The sequence below is a fragment of the Gymnodraco acuticeps genome, unplaced genomic scaffold (assembly GCF_902827175.1).
Source record: "Gymnodraco acuticeps unplaced genomic scaffold, fGymAcu1.1, whole genome shotgun sequence".
Lineage (NCBI taxonomy): Eukaryota > Metazoa > Chordata > Actinopteri > Perciformes > Bathydraconidae > Gymnodraco > Gymnodraco acuticeps.
This window is the reverse complement of record NW_022991180.1, coordinates 3,721,170-3,746,492: the sequence shown is the minus strand read 5'-3', so window position 1 is coordinate 3,746,492 and position 25,323 is coordinate 3,721,170. Positions and strand designations below refer to the sequence as shown.

At 43.8% G+C, this 25,323-nt stretch overlaps 1 protein-coding gene across 7 annotated transcripts in view; it reads right to left on the bottom strand.

The window, feature by feature from the left end:
* Nucleotides 1-25,323, bottom strand: part of chrm3a (cholinergic receptor, muscarinic 3a) — a 91,272-nt gene that overhangs the window by 53,407 nt on the left and 12,542 nt on the right. For 4 of the 7 annotated variants that reach the window (XM_034238093.1, XM_034238095.1, XM_034238092.1 and 1 more), the window contains exon 2: nt 9,445-9,559. The exons of 1 other annotated variant lie outside the window; for it this stretch is intronic. The gene's annotated coding sequence lies outside the window, so the exon portion shown is untranslated. Of the gene's footprint in view, nt 1-4,278; nt 4,331-9,433; nt 9,560-25,323 lie in introns of all 7 variants that reach the window. 2 more of the 7 variants (XM_034238094.1, XM_034238096.1) reach the window with 2 other exon arrangements.

Sequence of the window (25,323 nt, the reverse complement as noted above, 5' to 3'; positions counted from 1 at the left end):
CTTTAGTGGTAAAACAACACTTTTAGTGGAATGGAGTCAATACAAGTATGTCTTGAATAAACTATTTGCTTTTAAATGGACTGTTTTAAAACATGTATTTCTACATGTAATTGAGTGCTGTGCGCAAACCACTAAAGTGTCATTTGTACTGCCTGTAATTATTCTTAAATGGCATCATGATGTTGTGTAAAGAAGCTACACTCTTTTCATCCAGATTTGAGCAGTAGTGATTTCTTTATTTCCAAGTTTTGTTTCCCGTAGAAAAAGATTTCATGTTATAAACACCTACAGCTAAATCCATGATAGCCAACAAAAAGGAATGTGTAGCAGGTATACTTTAAGATGTATGAAGGGTCCCAAGAGAGGGGATTGTGTATAGAAGGTAATAAATATTGCAGCCATGCAGAACTGTTTCCACCGATGCATTCCACAACCGCAGAATAACATGTCTGCGGGTTGACTGAAGAGCTGCATGAATCGAAAGCCACCACATAAAAATATATTTATGCCACAGGAGAAAAAGTGGAGAGATACATCTGGACACTGTCTCCAGCAGGTATGGGACTGTGTGTTCTGGCAGCTGAAGTAGGAAGGATAATAAAACAAGGGCATTTTGTGGTGGGAGGAGCAACAAATAGAAGTGAGGGAAAAAAACAAAAAAATATTGTCGGTCTTAAAAGTATTATTCAAAGAAATGTTTCTTAAGATTAGGAAAGTGCCTTATTTCCCCTTTAGCTTTCACTATGGGCATAATATAGGTATGGACATAACAACACATAAGTGGGTGGAAAAAGGTTGTTAAGACAGAGTGACTCAAGTCCATGTGCTAAAATGTCCCCTTACACAAAATGAACAATACATAACCTGCAAATGGAAGCTGTAACCGTCCAGTATTCACAGTTATTACTTTACCTGGCAAGCAAAAACTGCTAAGTACAAAAAAAGGACCGCCTACACATAATTTAAGCTTACAGTATGAACACCTTTTAAAAGGTGCTATGATGTTGCTGTAAATGAAGACAATCATCCAGAGATAAGGCAGAATAAGGCGAGTAGACCGTTTCTATACCGTAGCTCACAATTTCTAACATAAATATACGTTGATAATGTTGGTTTTCTTTGGCTTGTGCAGTCATATGCGTTATATAAATATCAAAGATAGGGATGATGGAGAGGTTAGAAAGTCTAAGTAGTATAGCTTTGTACAGGAAAATACTTATACCTATATCTATGAAGCGCCCGAAAGGCATAATAAGTTCACAGATAATATAAGGCAGGAACACCAAAGATATAGAGGATTACTGCTGAGCATATAGGGCAAGTTTCCTGCAGCAGGAAAACTCGATCACAGAAAAGTAAAATTGCTGTGGAGCAAACACATCGACTGAAAGAGGCAGACATTTGGGCAGAAGCTGCCTCTGGACAAGGCAATCAGTGGAGGAGCTGCTGAAGTGCAGGAAAGGGACTTGGCTAAAGGGTTGTGCAATATGGAAGGAAACCAAATTAGATTCATTACCAGCAACATCATCATGTACCATCATCCCCCCAAATCTCAGTGAGGGAGTGAGGGAGTGAGAAAAGACAAGTGAATACTGGGGACATTTTTAAAACACTAGATGCAATAAAACTGTGCAAAAGCCACCGTTACCGTATGTTATTATTAATCGGTTAACAGTAGACATTATAGGATGTATTAGTATCGCATATCACACTTATGTATACTTTAGTGAGAATGACATGACTTAGTCTTGACATGACAGCACCTTTAGGCTGTGACATCAGAACAAATATGACAGCCATGGGTCTGCAGTGTTGCAGCTGTGCCACTTTCCCTTTCCTTAACGCCCATGACTTCTTCAATCTCTCACCAAAGGCTTCACCTCAAACCCACAGGACTCAATCACAGCACCACTGCGGTTTATGAAGCTCACCACTGTCCACTGAATCAAATAACAAGCATGAAAACAGGTCTACACAGTAAAGAATGGAAAAGACATAGATATCGGGCCATATGACAGCAAATAAGTTACAAAAGTGACTTTCTTTCTATTTCAGCCACAGTTACATTACATTACATTAAGCTGACGCTTTTATCCAAAGCGACTTACAATAAGTGCGTTCGACCAACAAAATACAACTTGAAGAAAACAGAATCATATAAGTACATCAGGCTTCATAGAGCAAAAACATTTCAAGTGCTACTCAACTGGCTTTAGATAAGCCAGTCCTTTATTAGTATAAAAGTGCTTCGTTAATAGTTCTATCGCTCGAAGTGGAGTCGAAAGAAATGAGTTTTCAGTTTGCGCCGGAAGATGTGCAAGCTATCTGCCGTCCTGATGTCAATGGGGAGCTCATTCCACCATCCTGGAGCCAGGACAGCAAACCCACGTGTTTTCGCCGATGCAAACTTGGGTCCCCCTCGCAGCGAGGGCGCAGCGAGTCGTTTGGCTGATGCAGAGCGTAGTGCACGCGCTGGGGTGTACGGTTTAACCATGTCCTGGATGTACGAAGGGCCAGATCCATTCGCAGCATGGTAAGCAAGTACCAGTGTCTTGAAGTGGATTCTAGCAGTTACCGGAAGCCAGTGAAGGGAGCAGAGGAGCGGAGTAGTGTGGGAAAATTTAGGAAGGTTGAAGACCAGACGAGCCGCTGCATTCTGGATGAGCTGCAGAGGTCGGATGGCACATGCAGGTAGACCAGCCAGGAGGGAGTTGCAGTAGTCTAGGCGTAAGATGACGAGAGCCTGGACCAGAACCTGAGTCGCTTTCTGTGTCAGCTGGGGACGTATCTTCCTGATGTTGTAAAGCGTGTATCTGCAGCAACGGGTTGTAGCAGCGATGTTTGCAGTGAAGGACAGGTTGTTATCTAGGGTCACACCCAGATTCCTTGCAGTCTGAGTCGGGGAAACAACTGAGGTGCCGATGTTGATTGTTAGGTCAAGAGTGGGACAATCTTTTCCCGGAAGGAAGAGCAGCTCAGTCTTGTCAAGGTTGAGCTTGAGGTGATGAGCAGACATCCACTGAGAGATGTCAGCTAGACAAGCAGAGATGCGTGCAACGACCTGGGTCTCTGAGCGGGGAAAGGACAGAATTAATTGGGTGTCGTCAGCATAGCAGTGGTAAGAAAAATCATGCGGGCTAATGACTGATCCGAGCGAGTTTGTGCACAGGGAGAAGAGGAGGGGACCAAGAACAGAGCCCTGAGGGACCCCTGTAGTTAATTGACAAGGGTCGGACTCAGACCCTCTCCAAGTCACCCTGTAGGTACGGTCTTTCAGGTATGAGGTGAGGAGGGAAAGTGCAGAGCCTGAAACTCCAAGTTTTTGGAGAGTGCGAAGGAGGATCTGATTTTCATTCACCGTGTCGAATGCAGCAGACAGGTCCAACAGTTGCGCCAGTGCCATGCTTTTCAGGCGCTGCAATTGGTTAAACACTTTAGAACAACCGTGAAAGCTCTCAAAAGTATGTTCCAACGAACCCAACAGACAATCAACATTTAATGAATAGTATAGAAAATATCTGTATATCTGTGTTGAGTTAGTGTAAAAGATAGGTGAAGATTGTTAAAAAAAAGGAAGATTAAATGGTTCGGTCAAACAAACTGTATCCAAGCTTTTTATGCTTACACTGCATCTAGTATTCAACGTAGCACTGTGTTACATACATATAAAATATTTACTCTGGTATTGCAAAATATAAAATATTTAAGGACTTGGATCAGGATACTGCCCAAAAAACATGATTAGCATTCCTAAAAAACACAGAACCTTGGCAACGGCTTACACACTTTCAGCTGAAAAAAAAAACTTCTAATGAGAACTGAGATACTAACTTGGTAGAGAGTTTTACAGGAGATTGTAAACAAAAATAAGTGTTTTTAAAATCCTTAATCCTGTTTAAATTATATCAAATCACTGTGTGGGAGGTGAAGACAACAGCAGAGTGAGATTAGTGTGTGTGTGTGTGTGTGTGTGTGTGTGTGTGTGTGTGTGTGTGTGTGTGTGTGTGTGTGTGTGTGTGTGTGTGTGTGTGTGTGTGTGTGTGTGTGTGTGTGTGTGTGTGTGTGTGTGTGTGTGTGTGTGTGTGTGTGTGTGTGTGTGTGGACTTGTTGTATGAGAGATTTCCTTACTTAGTCGAGGATTATTCTGTAATAGCGAGTGTGCGCCCCTGAGAACAGCTGCAGCTGAATACTTAATAGGTTTTTTAAATGTTTGAAATATGATAATGCAGAACCCTGCTGCCTAATGAAGTTCCACTGGTTTTCTTCACAATAACTCACCCTTTTGTTCTCAGTGGTAAACCATCAGTTTGACTGTGACAGACCTGGTTAGCTAGAAACAACCAACAGAGACAGACGGTCAGAATATAACAGCTGGTGGCTTCAAAAATGTAAACAATTTGAACGTTTTCTGGACATAATGATGCATTTTGCATCCATGCAAGAATTTAGACCAACTTAGATCTAGTGCAGCGTGGGTTTACAGTGACTTCTTCAAAGGAAAACGTTTTAATGATGGTCAAATGTCATGTCCTAAAGTTTCTGGAATATCTATTTACTTCTTTGTTGAAAATATTTCCCCAGTGATCTCTCCAATTGTGGATGTCAGTTAAACGAAAACCAATGCTTACTATGAGCCACTATCATGAAAGTCCAATACATGTGACAATGTTACCAATGAAACAGATAAGATAGAAGAAGCATCGAGCAGACAACATTATTTCAGACAGGTAATCATATTCCCAGGAATGAGATGACAGAAATGGTTTATCTGTGCTTTCCTACACTCGCACGCCTCAATGTGCTCATCCATTTATCTTGTAAAGCCATGTCTGTGCCTTCTGCTACTGAGGACCTAATTAAATGAAGGCTGACTGAATTATATCCAATGTTCCAATGCTTTTAACCAGTCCTGCTGTTGGACATTCACAAATACACTGGATGACAAACTGTAAACCCATCCATCCATCCATCCATCTTCTCCCGCTTATCCGTGGTCGGGTCGCGGGGGTAGCAGTTCCAGCAGAGAGCCCCAAACTTTCTTTTCCCTGGCGACATCAACCAGCTCTGACTGGGGGATCCCAAGGCGCTCCCAGGCCAGCGAAGAGATATAATCCCTCCACCTGGTCCTAGGTCTACCCCTTGGTCTCTTCCCAGCTGGACGTGCCTGGAACACCTCCCTAGGGAGGCGCCCAGGTGGCATCCTAACTAGGTGCCCGAACCACCTCAACTGGCTCCTTTCGACGCGAAGGAGGAGCGGCTCAACTCCGAGTCCCTCCCTGATGACCGAACTTCTCACCTTATCCCTAAGGGAGACACCAGCCACCCTGCGGAGAAAACCCATCTCGGCCGCTTGTATCCGCGATCTCGTTCTTTCGGTCATGACCCATCCTTCATGACCATAGGTGAGGGTAGGAACGAAAATGGCCCGGAAGACAGAGAGCTTTGCCTTCTGGCTCAGCTCCCTTTTCGTCACAACGGTGCGGTAAAGCGACTGCAGTACCGCTCCCGCTGCTCCGATTCTCCGGCCCATCTCACGCTCCATTGTTCCCTCACTCGAGAACAAGACACCGAGATACTTGAACTCCTTCACTTGGGGTAAGGACTCATTCCCTACTTGGAGTGGACAGTCTATCGGTTTCCTGCTGAGAACCATGGCCTCAGATTTGGAGGTGCTGATCCTCATCCCAGCCGCTTCACACTCGGTTGCGAACCGATCCAGTGAGTGCTGAAGGTCGCAGACCGATGAAGCCATTAGAACCACATCATCTGCAAAAAGCAGTGGTGCAATCCTTAGTCCACCGAACTGCAGACCCCCCTCCCCCATGACTACGCCTCGAAATCCGATCCATGTATATTACAAACAGGATTGGTGACAAAGCGCAGCCCTGGCGGAGGCCAACCCTCACCGGAAATGGGTCCGACTTACTGCCGAGGACCCGGACACAGCTCTCGCTTTGGGAGTACAGAGATTGGATGGCCCTGAGTAGAGACCCCCTCACCCCATACTCCCGCAGCACCTCCCACAGTAACTCCCTGGGAACTCGGTCATACGCCTTCTCCAAGTCTACAAAACACATGTAGACCGGATAAGTGTACTCCCAGGCCCCCTCCAGGATCCTTGCGAGAGTAAAAAGCTGATCCGTCGTTCCACGACCAGGACGGAATCCGCATTGTTCCTCCTCAATCTGAGGTTCGACAATCGGCCTGACCCTCCTTTCGAGTACCTTAGAGTCAACTTTCCCGGGGAGGCTGAGTAGTGTGATGCCTCTGTAATTGGCACACACCCTCTGATCCCCCTTTTTAAAAAGGGGAACCACCACCCCGGTCTGCCACTCCTTCGGTACTGTTTCCGACTTCCACGCAACGTTGATGAGACGTGTCAACCATGACAGTCCCTCAACACCCAGAGCCTTCAGCATCTTACAGCAACTGTAAACCCACTGAACTCTATATGGATCCTCTACACTGAGCCTATGCTTCCTTTTTCCCCCTGACTAATGAGCCTTGTCTTTTGCTCGTAAAAGACGTTTTTTTATAAATGTTTGCTCGATTTCCATGTCTTTTCTTGTGTTTGTTCCATTTACATAGATTGCGTTGATTATAGCCTGAGGTTCTTTACTCTCATATGGATGCAAGTCTGCTATCAATCACTGCCTCAGTGCAAACATGATTTCCATAAAGAAGCACTCACGCCAACGGCTACATTTAATAGTAACTTTTTTGTGGATAAGTTGAATTGAATTCTGCATTTTATCAGAGAAAAAGCTTTGCCACAGGATGCACTGTGTACATACAAAATCAGCATTGTTTCTCTTACACTCAGGAAATGTGTTGCTTTAAAAAACGTGTATAGCTTTAAAACTCTCTCCATTTGTTTTCATTCAGAATATAAGGACCACAGAGAATGCAAAAGATTATTTGTGGTCAGGGACACTCAAAAAACAAAAGTTTTGATGCAAGCTTTAGGCTATGGATCAATACAAAAACCTAACCTACAGCACACAACAAACATATTAAATATTATTCCTTTTTGTTTTCACCCCCCAAGTAAAAACCTGTCCTTTACATGTGCAGTAGATCTTTGCCATACTTGATTATAAAACAGAAATACAGGGCCTGGATGCCATTATGTCCGCTGCCAGGTCACAAGTGTAATTTCAGGCCGTACAACCATCATGCCGGCCGCTCTAATCTGTCTCTGACACGCATATCTATTTAAGTTTCTAAAGACCTGCCTGTTACCCTCCTGCTGCGCTAATACACTGTCTTCAACATTTCACTGGTTCTCATTCAAAATCAAACCCCTTGTCTCAATCAAATCACACATACATTGTGTTCATGCAGCAAAGCTGACATTACAGGCCATTTATGTATAACGGCCCCTAATCACGTTGCATATTATTAAAGATCACATGTATTATTAGTTGCAGTAGTGGAAGGAGGAATAGTGTTTCGGTATTGTGGTTGTTTTTTCAGGCTATTTTCATAGCCTATTTTCATTCATATTATGTTTGTTTATTTTAGTGCGCTGATATTTAGTTTCTGCAGATAATAACTTACAGATGGTTAGCACCCTCCACTGAGTGCTGCTTCCCTATATGGGCATTGGCTTATGCTAATAACAAACTGCCTGGAATGTGCATCCAAATTATCATGAGACAAGATTCATGGGTACATTTTATTTTATTGGCTTTATGGATGAGACACAGGGTTCTCTCTTTCTCTGATTTAACGAAAGGTTTAAGTAAGGTTTATGTTCTATATATTGTTCTTATTTTTTAACAAAGCCCAACACTGAAATGAGCCCATTAAATAGCACTGCCTCTGTAGCCAAACAAGCATAGACCTCCAATGTTGCCCAAAAACCGACTACTGTAAAAACACATCACCGAGCCTCGCTGTTGGACAAGCTGACATGTCCCCTAATTATGATGAATAGGTGCATAATAGTATATTTTGAGACTATCCCACATAAACCTTCCTGCAATGTGTGGAAGCTAAGTGTGTATTTATCTGCAGTAACAAACAAAAAATTCCCCAAAACTACACCATGTAGTGAACCTCAAGCTTCAGTACCCAGCTAATGAAGGAAGTTAGTGAGAATTAAAAAATATATACATATACAATAGATTAATTTTGTTTAATTCTTCACGAGGAACAATAGGGTTAGGGCTGAGTGCCATAGACAGAGAAGGGTGATTCGATGTAGTGATGTGTAAGAACATTTGTTGTTGTTTTTATCTTTCTAATGGGAATCCTGACAATGAAAAAATAGAATAATGGCCGCCTCATTTACTCCCTCAGAGCGGATATAGACAGCAATTTGGTAAATGGACTGCATTTATACAGCACTTTACTCCATTTAACAGAGAGGACGGGCCATTGTGAAACACATGCATGGAGACAATTAAGATCTTTGATGTCTGATCAATCCCCGTCATGATATGTTTTTCACACACATGCTCACACACAGTGTTGGGCAAGTTACTTCCAAAATGTAATATAGTGCATATGACTTATTACTGTCTTTTTTAAGTAATAACTTACATTACAATATTACTGTCTCTGAAATGTATTGCGTTACACTACTTTTGTATTACTTTTGAGATACTTTACCAAAATAACCGCAAAAGAATGGCTAGGTATTTTAAATGCTAACATGTAGTTTAGTGCAGCTCGTTATACATCCAGTGAAGGGCAATGTGGTATACTGTAGCATAACAACTGTGTAGGCCCTTAAGGATACTAACAACTTTTATTACACGGCTTAGTTGAATACTCGATTCTGATTGTAAATTCTTAACATGTGACATGTTGTAATACAATAATAGTTCATAATAATAATAATAGTAATAGTAGTACAGACCACTGTCAAGGACTATAATGAAGGTTGCTAAGGAGGATCAAGAAAGAGAAAGGAAAAGAGGTTAAAAGACGGAGCGTCTCGCGATGTTAGTGAATTCTTAAAAAACAAAACACCATTTAATTTCGGGTTAAAATGTGTTGTAACTGCATTACTGAGAATTGTAACGGGTAGTATATTACCCAAATGTCATTAGTAATGCGTTACATTACTTTGTTACAGCAAAAATTAATACATGATTACTGTAACACACACACATGCTTAATTTAGAAATGAAGCCTCGTTTTTGTATTTTTATCCTGACTAGTTATCAACATATTGGGCAAAGGAGAAAATGGCATGTCCTAAGCTTGGATGAGTGGATCAATGATTCAGGGGGGAACTTTTTATTTTCAAAGATATCACTGATAAAAGCCAAGAAAAATATGAGATATGGTTCTGTTTTAGAGGACTTCATTTAAAATGTCTACTGTAACATGCACATTGAGCTTGGAGATGCACTTTGTGCCAAATGCTGACAGAAGGGGGGAAGACGGTGTCATTTGGGAATACGAGAAGAGATTCTCTTACTCTTAACTCACCAAATGTTTTGGGGAGGTGAAGTGTCTGGAGGTCACCTTTCAGCGGAGTGCCTTTCGGTGTCCATGATGTCTACTGCGGGTGCAAGATTATACTCCTCCGAGCGGATCATGGTGTCTGGGAGGCAGACAGGGAGCAAAGGGGCAGAGGGAGAAGGAGAGAAAAAGGCAAACAGTTTAAGAGGATGAGTCCAAATTAGGAAGTCTAACACCTAAAGCTCGCTATATTTTTTAGCTTTTCAAACGACAGGCAAGCTTCAACAGTTGGAAAAAACACATCACGTCATTAACGTTTCAGCCAAAAATGACTTCTCATTCTCTCCATGAAACATACATGTAGCCTTTTACAGTAGAGCCAAAGGTCATTAGTCAGCCACTAATTTGTATATCTTCTTGTGTGTCGCTGCCAAAAAAGCTCATATTGCTCTCAGTAATCTACCTTTCCATTTGCAGCAGTGTTCAATTATTTCTTTATGCAATATGTTTTAATCAAGGATCTACTTGGGTAGTGTAGCTTCCATTCCCCCACTGGATAATATCTGTCAAAGGGAAGAATGGCATGTCTTCATGACTCGGGAAGTGTTCATGCCTTATATAGTCTTGGTCTAGTAGAGTTGCCTGCTGCACAGAACTGGATCTAGCCGGGAGCTAGGAAGCAGACCTTATGAGAGCTCATTAAAGCAAGTCTTAGAAGACAAATATGAATGTACTATTTAAAACAAAAAAATGTAGCCTCTTTTCAAAAATAATCAAAGCTAATGGAGAGGATCCAAGACTGAAAAGGCTATTATTAATAACGGAAGTCATTGCTGGGTTGGACGGGTAAATGTAAAGAGTGACAGATTGGAGGGCGGTCAAGACAGGGAGTCAGTATTAATATCCAAACAATTCATTCCCCCTTACAGTTTTAGGAAACAAATGAGCACCCTGGTTTGCTTTTCGTGTTATACTTACAAATGATACCTCAAAGGTCAGTCGAGGAAGCATTTCTGTTGTAATGGGGAGTTAGATGACATTTCGGGGCAAAGACGAATCTCTTTGTAACACTGACATTTTCACTTGCTACATAAAGATCAAACTAATTTAAATACAAATCCACAAGTGTTTTCTTGCATTGTATAAAAAGGCATCCCAACAAGATGGAGTACTTCATCCTAATATGGTCGACCTCGCTTACTTAGCCTATCTGCTCCACATTTAGCTGAGTCTGCAGGGGCGTTCTCGAGTGAGACATAAAGAGAACTGAACGAGACAATTACCATTTTCAAGTTTCCACTTTATATCTGAAAACGGGCTTGATCAGAGTCTCAATTTGCATGTAATGCCCTGTGAATGAGGGGGCTCTTCCCACAATGGTATACAATGGTAATTATCCTGATAGAGTGTGAATGTAGATGTACGAAAGCTCAGCAATTTGAAACTGAAATGTGTCATACAGTATATGCGAGGGCCCCTCCTTTAATGTAACAGATAAAAGGTCAAGTAATTATATAAGCTTTAGCTCTCAGTCTCACAGTGAATATTTCGGAAGAAGAACATCTTTAAAAGCTCTTTTTTCAGAATGCAACTGGGAGCTATATGAAAAGAAAATAGTGTTTAATCGGTAAACTTTGTTACATGTAATATTTAATAATTGTTACACCAGACACAAGGGCATGCACTCAGATTAAAAAAAATTTGGGAGGCAACTATAGATGTACAGTTAGAGAAGAAGTGTGTGTTTTCAAATGTGAAAGGAAACGTATTACACACTGCAGAATTCATACTAAAATTACAGTTTTACAAGAGCAAGGAAGATATTAACTTCTGTCTGTGTTACTTTGTCAATTGAATACTTTAATGCATGGAGAAATGTGTTTCTTTGGTGTTCATGCAGCTAGGAATAAAATATTTCAGATTTTGCTTATCTTTCGTTATTTAAAGTACGCTATTTTCAAATATTTTGTGTTTTCACCATATTCCACTTGACATCTTATACTCCAAAAACATTTATCAGTAAGCTAATGTTTGTTTGATGCAGTTGCATGGTCCAAAACCTATTAATGTTATGATGCATGAATATCCCCTTTGTGAGCACTTCTTTTATAATCAGGCCAAGTATAAACTTACAAATAGATAGTAAATCCCAGCACACATTTAGCCGCAGTAAAACTTGTTGGTGCAAGGTGAAAAGAACCACCTGGTGACTTCCTGTTTATTAAAGGAGGCACAGTGGAGTCTACATCCTCCTCAGGCCAACATTGCACCACAGGGCCACAGTGGTACACAAAAGAAACCACTGAGGCAACAACTTCAACATGATAGGTTGGATTTGGAGGATTAAACACTTCGAATCTCATGACACTGACTCACAGTCACACTTCTTTCCTTCTCTTAAGTGTGGTCCCTTATCTCACCCAGCTATACTCCAATATAAATCTACTAGCAAGGCTCTTCACATTTATTGGCCGAAAATACATTGGTATCACCTTTCACTGACTGCTTATCCTGCCGAGCGGGTGCTACAAAGCGAGAACTACAAAGCAAACCTGCCCTTGATTAATGTATTTTACGACCTATCTTATTTGACTCAAACACCCAGTGTCGAGTTGATTTAGGACCTGCAAGTTCTGTTGGGCCACAATAAAAAGGGGGTTTTAACTTCTTTGAATGCTTATGCAAAAAGAGTTTTACCGAGTCTGCTCCTGATATAAATTATCCAGCATCATCTTAACCTTTAAGCAAATACTTCATGTGTTTCACCATGGTAACTGCTTCAAATGACTCAGTATCTAATCACATGCTTGTAAGGACTTTGCAAGAGCCTCTGCTCTGTGCCACAAATGTATTTTTTTATTTATTTAATTGATGGTGTGGAGGAGTATATGTTGTCTCCAGCAGTAAGTATGCATAAAGAATGCGAGAAGCACAGCAGTTACTGTGTGTGTGTGTGTGTGTGTGTGTGTGTGTGTGTGTGTGTGTGTGTGTGTGTGTGTGTGTGTGTGTGTGTGTGTGTGTGTGTGTGTGTGTGTGTGAGAAAGTTAAGATAGACATACTGAAAGACGGGTTTCTTATGGATGAACTGCAGCTGAGATTAAACCAAGGTCATCCTCTTACTTATGACATACATGGAGCCAGACTGAGCCTCTCAGTTGGATGCTCTCCATCCGCTCCCACTGATAAGAGCGGCTACTTCATGTGCAGCGTGCAGACACCACGGCTCTGCTTTGTGTGGATCCAGAGTGATTAAAACCACATTTGGATTTGCTATAATTGCCGTGAAGAAAGACAGTTTTCTCACATACATGCGTTCTCTGAAGACAAGAGCTTCAACCATAGACTGTATAAATAAAGGCTTCAACATGTAATTTGGAAGCCATCTTAGACTACATCTGCCTATGGACATGTTACGATGTGTGAAGCAGGCAGGACCCAAATGCAGATATAAACTGAAAAACTCCTTTATTTCAAGGCTAAACAAAGACAAAACAGAACACTCACCGCAGAACTAGTCATAACACAAAACGAACCAACACTGAACACAGGACGAGACAAGACTAAATACAGGGAGGGGTAATCACAAGACGAGAAACAGCCGGGCAGGGGAGGAGAAACACAAGGGCCACAGGTGAACACAATCAGACAACTAGACACACCAGGGAAACTAACGACAGGGGGAAAACACAGGAAGAAGGACCAGACAATATACAAGGAGGAAAATACCCATAACCAGACATACAAAACTACAAACGTGACATAACACACTAATCCTGACAGAACCCCCCCCCTCAAGGGACGGATTCCAGACGTCCCTTAAAAAAAAAAAACCCACAAAAGTCCAAAACCTCAAGCAGGGTGGGTGGAGGGGGTCCGGAGGAGGGACGCATCACTAGGCCACCAGGGTGGGTGGAGGGGGTCTGGAGGACGGGTCTTGGGCTGACAGCCCAGGGGCAAGGCAGAGTCCAAGGTGGGGAACTCGTGCGGACGGCCCGGGGGCAAGGCAGAGTCCAAGGTGGGGAACTCGTGCGGACGACCCGGGGGCAAGGCAGAGTTCAAAAAGGGGTTCTCGGGCGGACGGCCCGGGGGCAAGGCAGAGTTCGAGGAGGGGCGAAGACCACAGCTCTCAGGGGACCGGGCAGGAGCCGGTGTTGACCGGACAGTAACCAGAGCCGGTGGAACAGGTGTCGGCAAGACTCCACACAGAAGAGGACAAGGAGTTGGCAGGACCCCCGGCGAGACATGTGATGTCGAGGCCTCCAACTAAACAGGACATGGGGTTGGCAGGACCCCCGGCAGGAGAGTAGTCGGCGGGGCCTCCAACGGCACAGGAACATGGGGTTGGCAGGACCCCCGGCAGGAGAGCAGTCGGCGGGGCCTCCAACGGCACAGGACATGGGGTTGGCAGGACCCCCGGCAGAAGAGTAGTCGGCGGGGCCTCCAACGGGACAGGACACAGGGTTGGCAGGACCCCTGGCAGGAGAGTAGTCGGCGGGGCCTCCAACGAGACAGGACACAGGGTTGGCAGGACCCCCGGCAGGAGAGTAGTCGGCGGGCCTCCAACGGCACAGGACAAGGAGCTGGCAGGACCCCCAGCGGAACCTCCAACGGGACAGGACATAGGGTTGGCAGGACCCCCGGCAGGAGAGTAGTCGGCGGGGCCTCCAACGGGACAGGACACAGGGTTGGCAGGACCCCCGGCAGGAGAGTAGTAGGCGGGGCCTCCAATGGCACAGGCCGGTGGATTGGCAGAACCCCCGGCAGGAGAGTAGACGGCGGGACCTCCAACGAGACAGGACAAGGAGCTGGCAGGACCCCCAGCGGAACCTCCAACGGGACAGGACATAGGGTTGGCAGGACCCCCAGCAGGAGAGTAGTCGGCGAGGCCTCCATAGGGACAGGACACAGGGTTGGCAGGACCCCCGGCAGGAGAGTTGTCGGCGGGGCCTCCAACGGCACAGGACATAGGATTGGCAGGACCCCCGGCAGGAGAGTAGACGGCTGGACCTCCAACGGAACAGGACACAGGGTTGGCAGGACCCCCGGCAGGAGAGTAGTCGGCTGGGCCTCCAACGGCACAGGACATAGGATTGGCAGGACCACCCCCGGCAGGAGAGTAGACGGTGGGACCTCCAACGGGACAGGACACAGGGTTGGCAGGACCCCCAGCGGAACCTCCAACGGGACAGGATATAGGGTTGGCAGGACCCCCGGCAGGAGAGTAGTCGGCGAGGCCTCCAACGGGACAGGACACAGGGTTGGCAGGAACCCCGGCAGGAGAGTAGTCGGCGGGGCCTCCAACGGCACAGGACATAGGATTGGCAGGACCCCCGGCAGGAGAGTAGACGGCGGGACCTCCAACGGCACAGGACACAGGGTTGGCAGGACCCCCGGCAGGAGAGTAGTCGGCGGGGCCTCCAACGGCACAGGACATAGGATTGGCAGGACCCCTGGCAGGAGAGTAGACGGCGGGACCTCCAACGGGACAGGACACAGGGTTGGCAGGACCCCCGGCAGGAGAGTAGTCGGCGGGACCTCCAACGGCACAGGACATAGGATTGGCAGGACCCCCAGCAGGAGACTAGATGGCGGGACCTCCAACGAGACAGGACAAGGAGCTGGCAGGACCCCCAGCGGAACCTCCAACGGCACTTGAGTAGGGACTTGAGTGGGAACTCGAGACAGGGCTTGAGAGGAATCTCGAGAGGGAACTTGATCGGAGACTTGAGAGGTGACTCGAGAGGGGACTCGATAGGGAACTCGAGAGGTGACTGGAGAGGGAACTGGAGAGGAGACTTGAGAGGTGACTTGAGAGAGGGCTCGGGTAGGAACTTGAGAGGAGACTGGAGAGGGGACTTGAGCAGGGACTTGAGAGGAGACTTGAGAGGAGACTTGAGAGGGAACTTGAGAGGGAACTCGAGAGGGGACTTGAGAGGTGACTTGGAAGGAGACTTGAGAGGTGACTCGAGAGGAGGCTTGAGAGGTGACTTGAGAGGTGACTCGAGAGGTAGCTCGAGAGGAGACTTGAGAAGGCCCAGGAGAGGAGACTGGAGAGGGAACTTGAGAAGGAACTTGAGAGAGGACTTGAGAGGGGACTTGAGAGGGAACTTGTGTCGGCCGGTACGCCGACAGGACACGGGGAGCTGGCGTCGGACGGACAGCCAACAGGAGACGAGGTGCTGGAGTCGGCCGGTATACCGACAGGACACGGGGAGCTGGCGTCGGACGGACAGCCAACAGGAGACGAGGTGCTGGAGTCGGCCGGTATGCCGTCAGGACACGGGGAGCTGGCGTCGGCCGGTACGCCGACAGAACACGGGGAGCTGGCGTCGGCCAGAGACGAGGGGCTGGAGTCGAAACCATGGCTGCTGGGGCCAGGACTGAGGCCGGAACCATGGCTGCTGGGGCCAGGACTGGGGCTGGAACCATGGCTGCTGGGGCCAGAACTGGGGCTGGAACCCTGGCTGTGTAAGACAGGTAATGGAGTATGGAAGCAAAGCTGCGTGGGCCAGTACTGGAGCATGGAGGCATGGCTGCTGGGGCCTGTACTGGGGCAGGAGCCATGGCTCTTGGGGCTCGGGCTGCTAGCTTGGCTTTGCGACTCCTTCTCTTAGCAGCCGGAATACGAATCCTGGACAGGAGCAGGAACTGGGGCAGAAGCGCGGGTTGACTTCAGACACAAAGGCGTATGGTGCCAGGTTGGGAATTGGGAGACAGGGAGCTAGCATGCCTGGGGCTAGCAGGCCGGGAATCACATGTTTCAAGGAAGTCCAAAATCCAGTCAGAACTCAACAAAACATAGTTTCTCTGCTGCCATCTGGCGCGCCTCTGCCAAAACAGCCTCTCGCTGCTGAACTCCGGACGCTCCCCTCCATTCACCATAGCTGCAAGCCAGCAAGTAGGTGAATGAAAGCAGCTCCCTTTCAAAAGGATCATCTGCTGGGTCCATTTCTCTGGTTGGTTCGTAATATTACGAAGTGTGAAGCAGGCAGGACCCAAATGCAGATATAAACTGAAAAACTCCTTTATTTCAAGGCTAAACAAAGACAAAACAGAACACTCACCGCAGAACTAGTCATGACACAAAACGAACCAACACTGAACACAGGACGAGACAAGACTAAATACAGGGAGGGGTAATCACAAGACGAGAAACAGCCGGGCAGGGGAGGAGAAACACAAGGGCCACAGGTGAACACAATCAGACAACTAGACACACCAGGGAAACTAACGACAGGGGAAAAACACAGGAAGAAGGACCAGACAATATACAAGGAGGAAAATACCCATAACCAGACATACAAAACTACAAATGTGACATAACACACTAATCCTGACAGGACATGACTGAAACAAAAACACTTGTTTAAGATTTCTCTGTGCTTTCGTAAATATGTAAGCAGTTTATGCACTGGAAAGCAGAGGAAGCACATTTCAGTCACACCTACTGTACTGCTCAGTGGAGAATTATTGTGCTAATGGACCTTTCCAGACACAAAGGTGGACGGGGATATTCTGTTAATTGGTTTATGGATGTCAGCCGGGAAACTCAACTGCAGGCTATCAAAGAGGCCTGAAACGGCTTAACCCAAATAAGACCTTTAGAAGACTCCCAACAGTCCACATATTTCTCCTCAGTGTATGAAGCCTGTGTGAGAGGTGTACGTGCAGCTCTCTGACCGGCAGCAGGGCAGATCAACAGTCTGTCACCATGCTGCCAGCTAAAACTAACTTTAAAATGTATGAGATAAAAGAAAAATCTTTGTGGCACATCAGGGAGGACACATTTTAGCTTCTTCCGTAAGCCTTCTGTTGCACTCAGGGAAGCGCATGAACTCAAGAAGAGGGCTCGGTTAAGGACAGCAGCTTAACAGAGAGAAATATGGGTGATAATAATTCTGTTAGGTGAGACATTACTGTTTATAGAGATTAGATAGGCGTCATGTTGGTGCCAGTCTCAATGAATTGCATGATGGTAACATATTTTACAGTGTTTAAGTGCCAATAAAATGATGAGATGATATTTGCTGAACTGGGAGGACGGTGTGCGGTGCAAACAGACGCACGCGATTTTGCAATTAAAATGCACCCTGTACGCAGATCACAGTGCATCACCCTTACAGAAGGCATGCTCCTAACTTACCACAGACATAGCGTAAATCTGTGAGCCATCTGCCATTTCCCCCCCACACACACGCACACCCTGCCTCAGGGGTTTTGTAAAGGGCTTCATCCAAAAGTTCAATCGAATGACCAAACTCCATGCAAGCTTCTGCGACTCGGAGAGGTTCACAGACTGATCACCATTACTACGGCTGATGAGCTCAACATGCGATGCTTCCTGTTAAATGAGCCTTAGCCCATGGAGGTGAACCAATTGGCAGGAAATGAGTCCAAATTGATTGGGAAACAGATGGAAGTGAAGCAGCCACTGTATGAAGCTCATGAGGCTGTGAAGGAAGGAAAATGATCAGGGTTGAAGATGAAATGAAAGAGACAGCAATAGCGGATTGATACAAACATGCTTAGAAGGGCAAAGCCATTTCCACTTTAAAATCAATGAATGGATGTAGTTATCTGAGGAAAAGTACTACTTTTGGCAAGTGCCATTCAGGTCTGTCAGTTATGTAAAAAATCACCCGCTTTGAGTTAAACACATTGAAAGCAAATTGCAACACTGTCATTTGCTGTGTAAAGAGGAACAAGAGAAAAACAGAATGGCTTTGAAAATGTGCAAAAAGCAAAACATTCTCGCCCTCAAAAAATTCTAAAGAGTTCTGCACAGAGACATTTTCTTCGCTGTCGGAGACAATTTTAAGAAAAGATTCAAGATTCATTCAATCTTTGTTTTCAGACATCAACACTGACGGCAGAACAGCCTTTTTTGACCCCTAAAAAAACGGAGTACTAGACAGCTGCCAAGCCCTTTCAAAAGCCCAATCTGTGATCCAAATATAAACACAAGGGTCATAGAGCCACTACAATTATAAAAGGGAACTGCTTTGCACTCTCAAATAGACACATATTTTCATATATTAGTCTACACGGCAAATGAATGAAAGTTATCGATGTTGTCGGAAGCTGTTCGTCATCATTCAGACAAATCCTTCAATTATTTATTTTATGAATTGACTGCAAACCAGCAGCATTAATGTTAAAAAATGCATGATTCAAATAAATTAAACCTCCTTTTACGAGGAAGCAGTCAAAGATACATAAAATAAAACATTGTATTATCTATGGCCTTTGTATCCAGGCCAAGTCTTTAGCTTACACACAGTATGTTGGTTATGAGATTGACAACAATGCCACTCTGATGCAACACTGAAACGATAACTGAAGGTGTGCGTAATAGCTGGCTCTTGAAGCGGCCCTTAATACCTGCTGGGTCAATACAACATCTATGCTGAATGGCCACTCAGATAAAAAACCTTTTGTAATGAGGGAATATTACACATTGCAATATAAATACAGTACATCTTCTCTGTTGAATTGGGGCATGCAAACACACGGAGACAAACACACTTTCCTGTGTTTGCTGACTTCACTCAGTCGACGTCAGTGGATTACAATCCGTCTTGTAGGGCCGGAAATGAAAGCTTCATATACATCTCTATACATTGAGGGGACAGCAACACACTCAAAACCCCCCCACTCCACTTATAAAGTGACAAGGAGATATGTAAAAGATGTCAGGGTACAATAGAGTTGAATTACTACAAAAGAATAGCTCGTTACAAAGTCTTACATAAATAGGGAATACCATTTAGAGAGATGAATGATAAAAAGAAGAAGAAACAGTTAGACCTTGGTGAAAAGGTCTCAGGAAAAGATCAAATGTTCACTGTGAAATACATCCAATGTGAAATCAGTATTGCAGAATACTTCACACAACTGCTGAATTTAGATGTGCCGTGTACCTTGTGCCGCAGCGATGAACAGCCTATTGATCCCGGTGAAGTAGACAGTGTCAGATGATGACACATTTTAGTCAAGCCAAAACAAATTACAGTCAAATGTATTCACATAAAATGCTTCAAATGAACGGGTGGTTATCAAAGTGCAAAGTGCATGATACTAGACTGGGTTGAGGATGAGACTTGAATGAATTGAGCGTAGTTATCTGCCCAGAGTGTGAATTAAGAACCCGAGTGCGGTCTCCACATCATTAACCCGTCGGAGCTACACTGACCTTAGATGTTCATTTGTTCTCATCATGTTTTGGTGAGTGTGGAAGTGGAAAGGGGTGAGGGTACGGGGGCCCTTTGATGTTCTAATGCAACATTTCTTTTATCTCTCCTGAAGCATTTGATTATGGGCTGGCAGTCCAACAACTCAATTTGAGCTACTCTGAATGTGGGCAGGCAGCATAAGAGGAGGCGTGAGGCACGGAGGTGCGAACAACACAGGGGAAAGAATTAAAGCAACTATTAGGACAAATGGGACCACAAACTGAGCAACACAAACAAAAGGAGCAGTTACAATCTGCTCTCTTTAACTACAGGGGAGAAATCCTGAGCTGCACCAGCAGTGTCTGGTGGCAAGATGACCAAAGCACAACCTAATTCGCATTTACGAGCTGCTCTTGTGTGATATCCAGCTGGTGTACAAATAAGCTTCTCATTGAAGTCCATGTAAATGGTTAGCTTTGTGTTTGATGGATAATTGAAAGCAGCTTGCTTGAGAAATGATCTGTATCCTCGCTGCACAGAGAGAATTTCTTCAGCCCATTTAGCAAGCCATCAAGTGGGGCTCCATCACCACAAATACCGCAAAGTGGCACGAAAACATTCAGAATCCCAAAAGCTCAAAGCTCTTAGTGTTCACTCAGCCAGATCTGCGTAGGCTGTTGTCCCCATTAGGTGTATCGTACCTTAGAAAAAGGTGAACAAAAACAGGGATAAAGTAGGAGGATTGAAGGGAAGAGGAGGAGGTGGGATGTGTATGTGCGTGTCTTTGCATCTGTTTGCTGTGTATATGACCAGGACGGGCAGAGCCCCCACCCCCCTGCATTCTTTCATGACTGTGAAAAGATGCACTGCGGGTGAGGAGGTAGTAAGATGAAAAGAAGCAGATGCATGGCTTTTTGCATTAGGCCTTTCATCTCTCTCCTGCCATCGGTCATCAGAAATGTGAGAACAAAACTCCCAAACACTGCATTCTATTCCAATTTCGTTTAGCTTCGGCTGAGACACGAAAAAATGAGAAAATAAAGAAAGCTATACTATAATGTCCCAAAAGGACCCAAAACAATTATCCATGCACAAAGGAATTTAACTGCAATGTTTCAGCGCCAGTAAAAACAAAAGAATACTCTTGGTTTTCAAAAAGATGTTCTTCCATCATGCAAAAGCTATTTCTAACGTTAATAGTCATGAAATACTTCCTGTAGACTTTGTAGTCCAAAAGAGAAGCAAAAATGTTAGGCAAAAGGGCAATGCCAACGACATCAGGACAACAAACTTATTATAAAATATGTCTCTTCTTCAGAGTACTCTGTTTGTCTCAGAAAAACAAACATACAGATGAAGATAAAGTCTTTCTCACACAGCCTGTCAGTGAGGCTCGCTGGGTGATTTTTAATATGCTATGGCCACAATTCGACATGCATAATGATGAAAAATGTTTGTGTTTTCAAGGGGTCGCTTGAGAGAGAATCAAAAGTTTACGAGTGTTGTGAAAACTTGCCCTCAGAAATCATGGGAACAACATCTTTGGGCCATTTCTTTGTCTTCACACAAGTTGTTTGTCCAGATAATGCTGCACAAACAGTCATTCATAAACAGTGAGGAGCAGACTGGGACATACTGTATTCACTGAGAGAAAATGTTGAAAACGGAGCAATGATGGTGAAGAGATGCGAGATTCGTGCAGTGCTCATTTTCAGAATTTCGTTTATTTAAGCTAATTATTCCCGTAGATAAAATAAGAACCACAAAGAAAGACTAATGAAATACTTCTTCTGGAAACAATATATTCTCCAACAACACCGGTGCAGAGCAGCATGCTTTCTAACACCAGTGATAAAGCGGGTATGCTTCACTTTTCTCCAATATCTGCTGTGAACCACAGTTATGACAGCTGAAGGGTTATTACCAATTACACTGGCTGTGTCTCTATGCCTGTGTGACAAGGGGGGGGGCAGAACAGCTGAGCCTCTGCCACAGGAGGTGACAACGAGAGAGACAAGCAGCAGTCAAGCAGTCATACTGAAAAAGAATCTCCTCAGGACCACAGAAGGCAGAACAGAAACGACAAGAGAGAAGGATTTAGATACCGAGCCTTGCAGCTGGTGATATAAAAACTTGAGCGATATGTTGTTTTATCAGACAACCTGCAGAAATTGTACATTTTCTCTTGTCTAAAAAACATAAGCAACATTAACTTTAACGGTTCACTTGATGGAGCTCACAGATGAGTTTAAAAAACATCAGCAGTGAGCTGGAAGTCATTCGAGAGTATATGTTGGACCTTTAACAACATTACAAAGCCATCGTTCAGTCTAGGACTCATTTAATTTCGCAGCTCATTGTCCGTAGGGATGCCAGTGACCTTTTCCATTAGGCACAATTTATTATCCAGCAGGAATAAAATGATGTTGAGGCACATGCTCATGTCTCCACAATAACTAGACTCTGATTTCTGGTGGTCATTAATGAGATATTTTGGAATAGCAATTCAGACTAAATAAAACTCTCATTATCTGAGAGAGGATCACAAGAAGTTCTTGTTGGTGCCTCATCTCTTTGACAAATAAAATAGTAGTTCCTAAACTGTATGTAAACTATCCTTTTAGATACCACAAATGATGTGTTATTTAAACTCATTTTGAACCGGATTTGTTTTTATGTATAAAGTCCGATATTGTTAGAATTACTTTTTCATATACAGTAGTCGAAATGTAAATGTTTACATTCGCCTGGTCAATTTTATATTCTTACTGTCATAGAGAGGCAGTAACAGGACATTTGTGCTACTAATGGATTAAAATGAAACAGTTTCAGCCATGTGTCCTTACTTTTAGCAAACTAATACGACTACCCTGTGGCTTGCTTACTAGCTTGTGTGCACTCTAAAAGGCAGCACTGTTGGTACAGCTGTATACTGTATATTGATTCTTTAAAGCTATTAAACAATGTTGTATTTAAAATATTTCCCATGGCTACAGCGGAAGTGCTCCCTAGGGTACAAGTAAAACTAGTTAGGAAAAACTATTCCAAAACACATATCCTCTTAATGTTTTAAGAGGGTACTTTATTGAAAATGGGGGGATAATAATGAATTACCGACTACAGCAATGCCGTATCCCCCACTGGGGAACAGAAAATCATCTGTTGTTCAAAGTCTGAAAATACCTGAAACTCAGATTAACAGGAGGTCGGGGAATAAGGAGCGACAATAAAATTAGAAAAACGCAAAACACAATCAAAATAACATGCATCGGAGGCTGCAGCAAAACATCCTTATTAGAAAACACCCATCATGTCAACACGTAAACGGATCTATGGTTTTCTGTTCGGAGTGAAACGAATATAGGGCTTATGCTCCTGAAATCCTTTGTTCCTTCTCTGCTCCGCTGGATCAAGAGTGCATTCTGCTCAGAGTGACTGTGGGCTGCAAATGACAGCGGTGAATTAATGATTCATTATGCCCAGAGTAAGCAAATAGTGAGCCGGGAATGGAGGGAAATGGATTTACACACATCCAACGCCAACCATGACATTTCTTCATAGGAAATATTCCTATACCCACGTCATATTCCGTTAAAAGCAGCTCTGGTTTGTTAAACCACATTATAAAACAAAAAGGACATGCCAAATGTGCTGTTCAGATCCACACGTTTTTTTTTTTTATTGGAGACATACTTCTTAAGAAATCTTAAACCAGAAAAAGTCGACATTGGTAATCATTCATTATAAATGGGATATATTGCTTGCTCAGCCTGGGGCTTTCTTCTAAATGAATTTTCCATTTTCTTTTCATCCAGGCCGGTCACTTGAGTCCTCACCACATCTGCCATATGTTCAGAGGTACAAGATTAAGTACAAGTATACAAAACTAAACTTGAGAGTCTTTTGAGTCCACAGGGTGCTTGATGATGTAGAGGACATCATAAAAATGTAATAGGTCATGTTGAAAATATTTATCCTCTTTGTAATTATTGAATTGCAGAATGTGTACTACATGCCTACACACCAATACTCTCACTGATGATGAGCTTAGGAACAGTTTGTGTCCAACACAGAAGACATTTTTCTCTGGTTCAGAACTTCGGGCAATAATACGAAAGCTCTTTTCAGGTTTGCACATGCAAGTCGACAAACCTCTTAATCTCCTGTGTCCACGGATAACCTCAAGGCTGTAAATTCAGCAGAGCATCACAGATTAGAGTCTTGCTTCTCTACTTTCTATTTTAGGGAGAGTGTTGTTCAAGTTATATCATCCCTTCCTTTTACCTTTTCCCATTTCGCCTTTCCTCTCTGTCTTTGACACAGCCCAAAGGGATAGTAAATGTGAATTAGTCAATTAAGTCGAACTCATGTTTTAGGTAATAAGAAAAGTTGGGGGCTTGTAAATCTCCAGTGCACCAGCCGACTAACACTTCACTCCTGTCCTGTGAGCTAGTGTTAATGTATTACAAAGATTAATGTCCAAATAAAAGAACACATCAACAGATGATACAATCTTTCAAACTCCAGAGACGTGAAGTTTGAAATGGATGATCTTATCAGACAGGAAAACTTATGAGCGGGTTAAACATAGAGCCAGGAAGGTCTGTCTTATGGACGTATCACGAGCCATCTGCATACGTCTTTCTGAGGGATGAGGCAGGAGCAGAGATCGAATGACCTCGCTGTTTGGACAGGAGTCGTGTTAGGTCGGGTCCCGGCCTGTCACTGACTGATGGCTGCATTGAGCGTTGTCACGACAAAGCTTCGATAATGACACTGAGGGTTATAGTCTGTTGTCTGAGATGAGGGTTAAACGCTAATCAATATGAATGCAATGCAATGCATTTCATTTCATTTCATTTCATTTCATTTCATTTCATTTCATTTCATTTCATTTCATTTCATTTCATTTCATTTCATTTCGGGGGCAGTTTTGGCGCAGTGGTTAGAGCATTGGTCATCAGATCAAGGGGCGTTGGTGAACTCCAGTTTGAATCCCGCCTCGGCCGCCACTGCGTCAGGCCGTTGTGTCCTTGGGCAAGACACTTTACCCGCATTTGCTCCTGTGGGTAATGTCCGCAGTAATGACTCTTACATGTCTAATATGTGTAATGTGTACTTGTAAAGCGCTTTGAGCACCTGTAAAAGCGCTCTAATAAAAAATGTAATGCATTATTATTATTATTATTATTATTATTTCTGTAGTAAAGAAAGTAAAGTAAATGCTGTCAGCAAATAACAGACTTAACTCGAAATCTGGAAACATTTTCCACAGCAGCGAATAAATTCTGAGCTTATTAAACGACAAGGGATTTCAGCCCCTGCAGCGAAGGATTTATAAAACACCCTAGAAAATCTCCTAATAGGGACACTGTTTCAAAGCTGATTCCATAACAATACAACATGATTAAAATATGTTATAGCCATCGTAGGATTTATGGCATATACTGTAGTTACAATAAGAAGAAAAATTCAAACCACATCCGCACATACAGTAGATAGAAACAGCAATTACTTTTCTTTGAGGTATTTTGTTGTTCCTGCTCAAAATGTGTGGAAGTAATGATAACATAACTTAGCATGAAATCTTAAAGCTTTGGCATTTGAATGTGTTTTGTAAAAGAAAGAAAAAGTGACTGCAGCTCAAAGGGGAAAATGCCTCGGATGCATCTGCATTGCGAATTGTCATTTCATTTTTTTTTTTGTATGGCTCTGTGAAGCATTTCACAGAGAC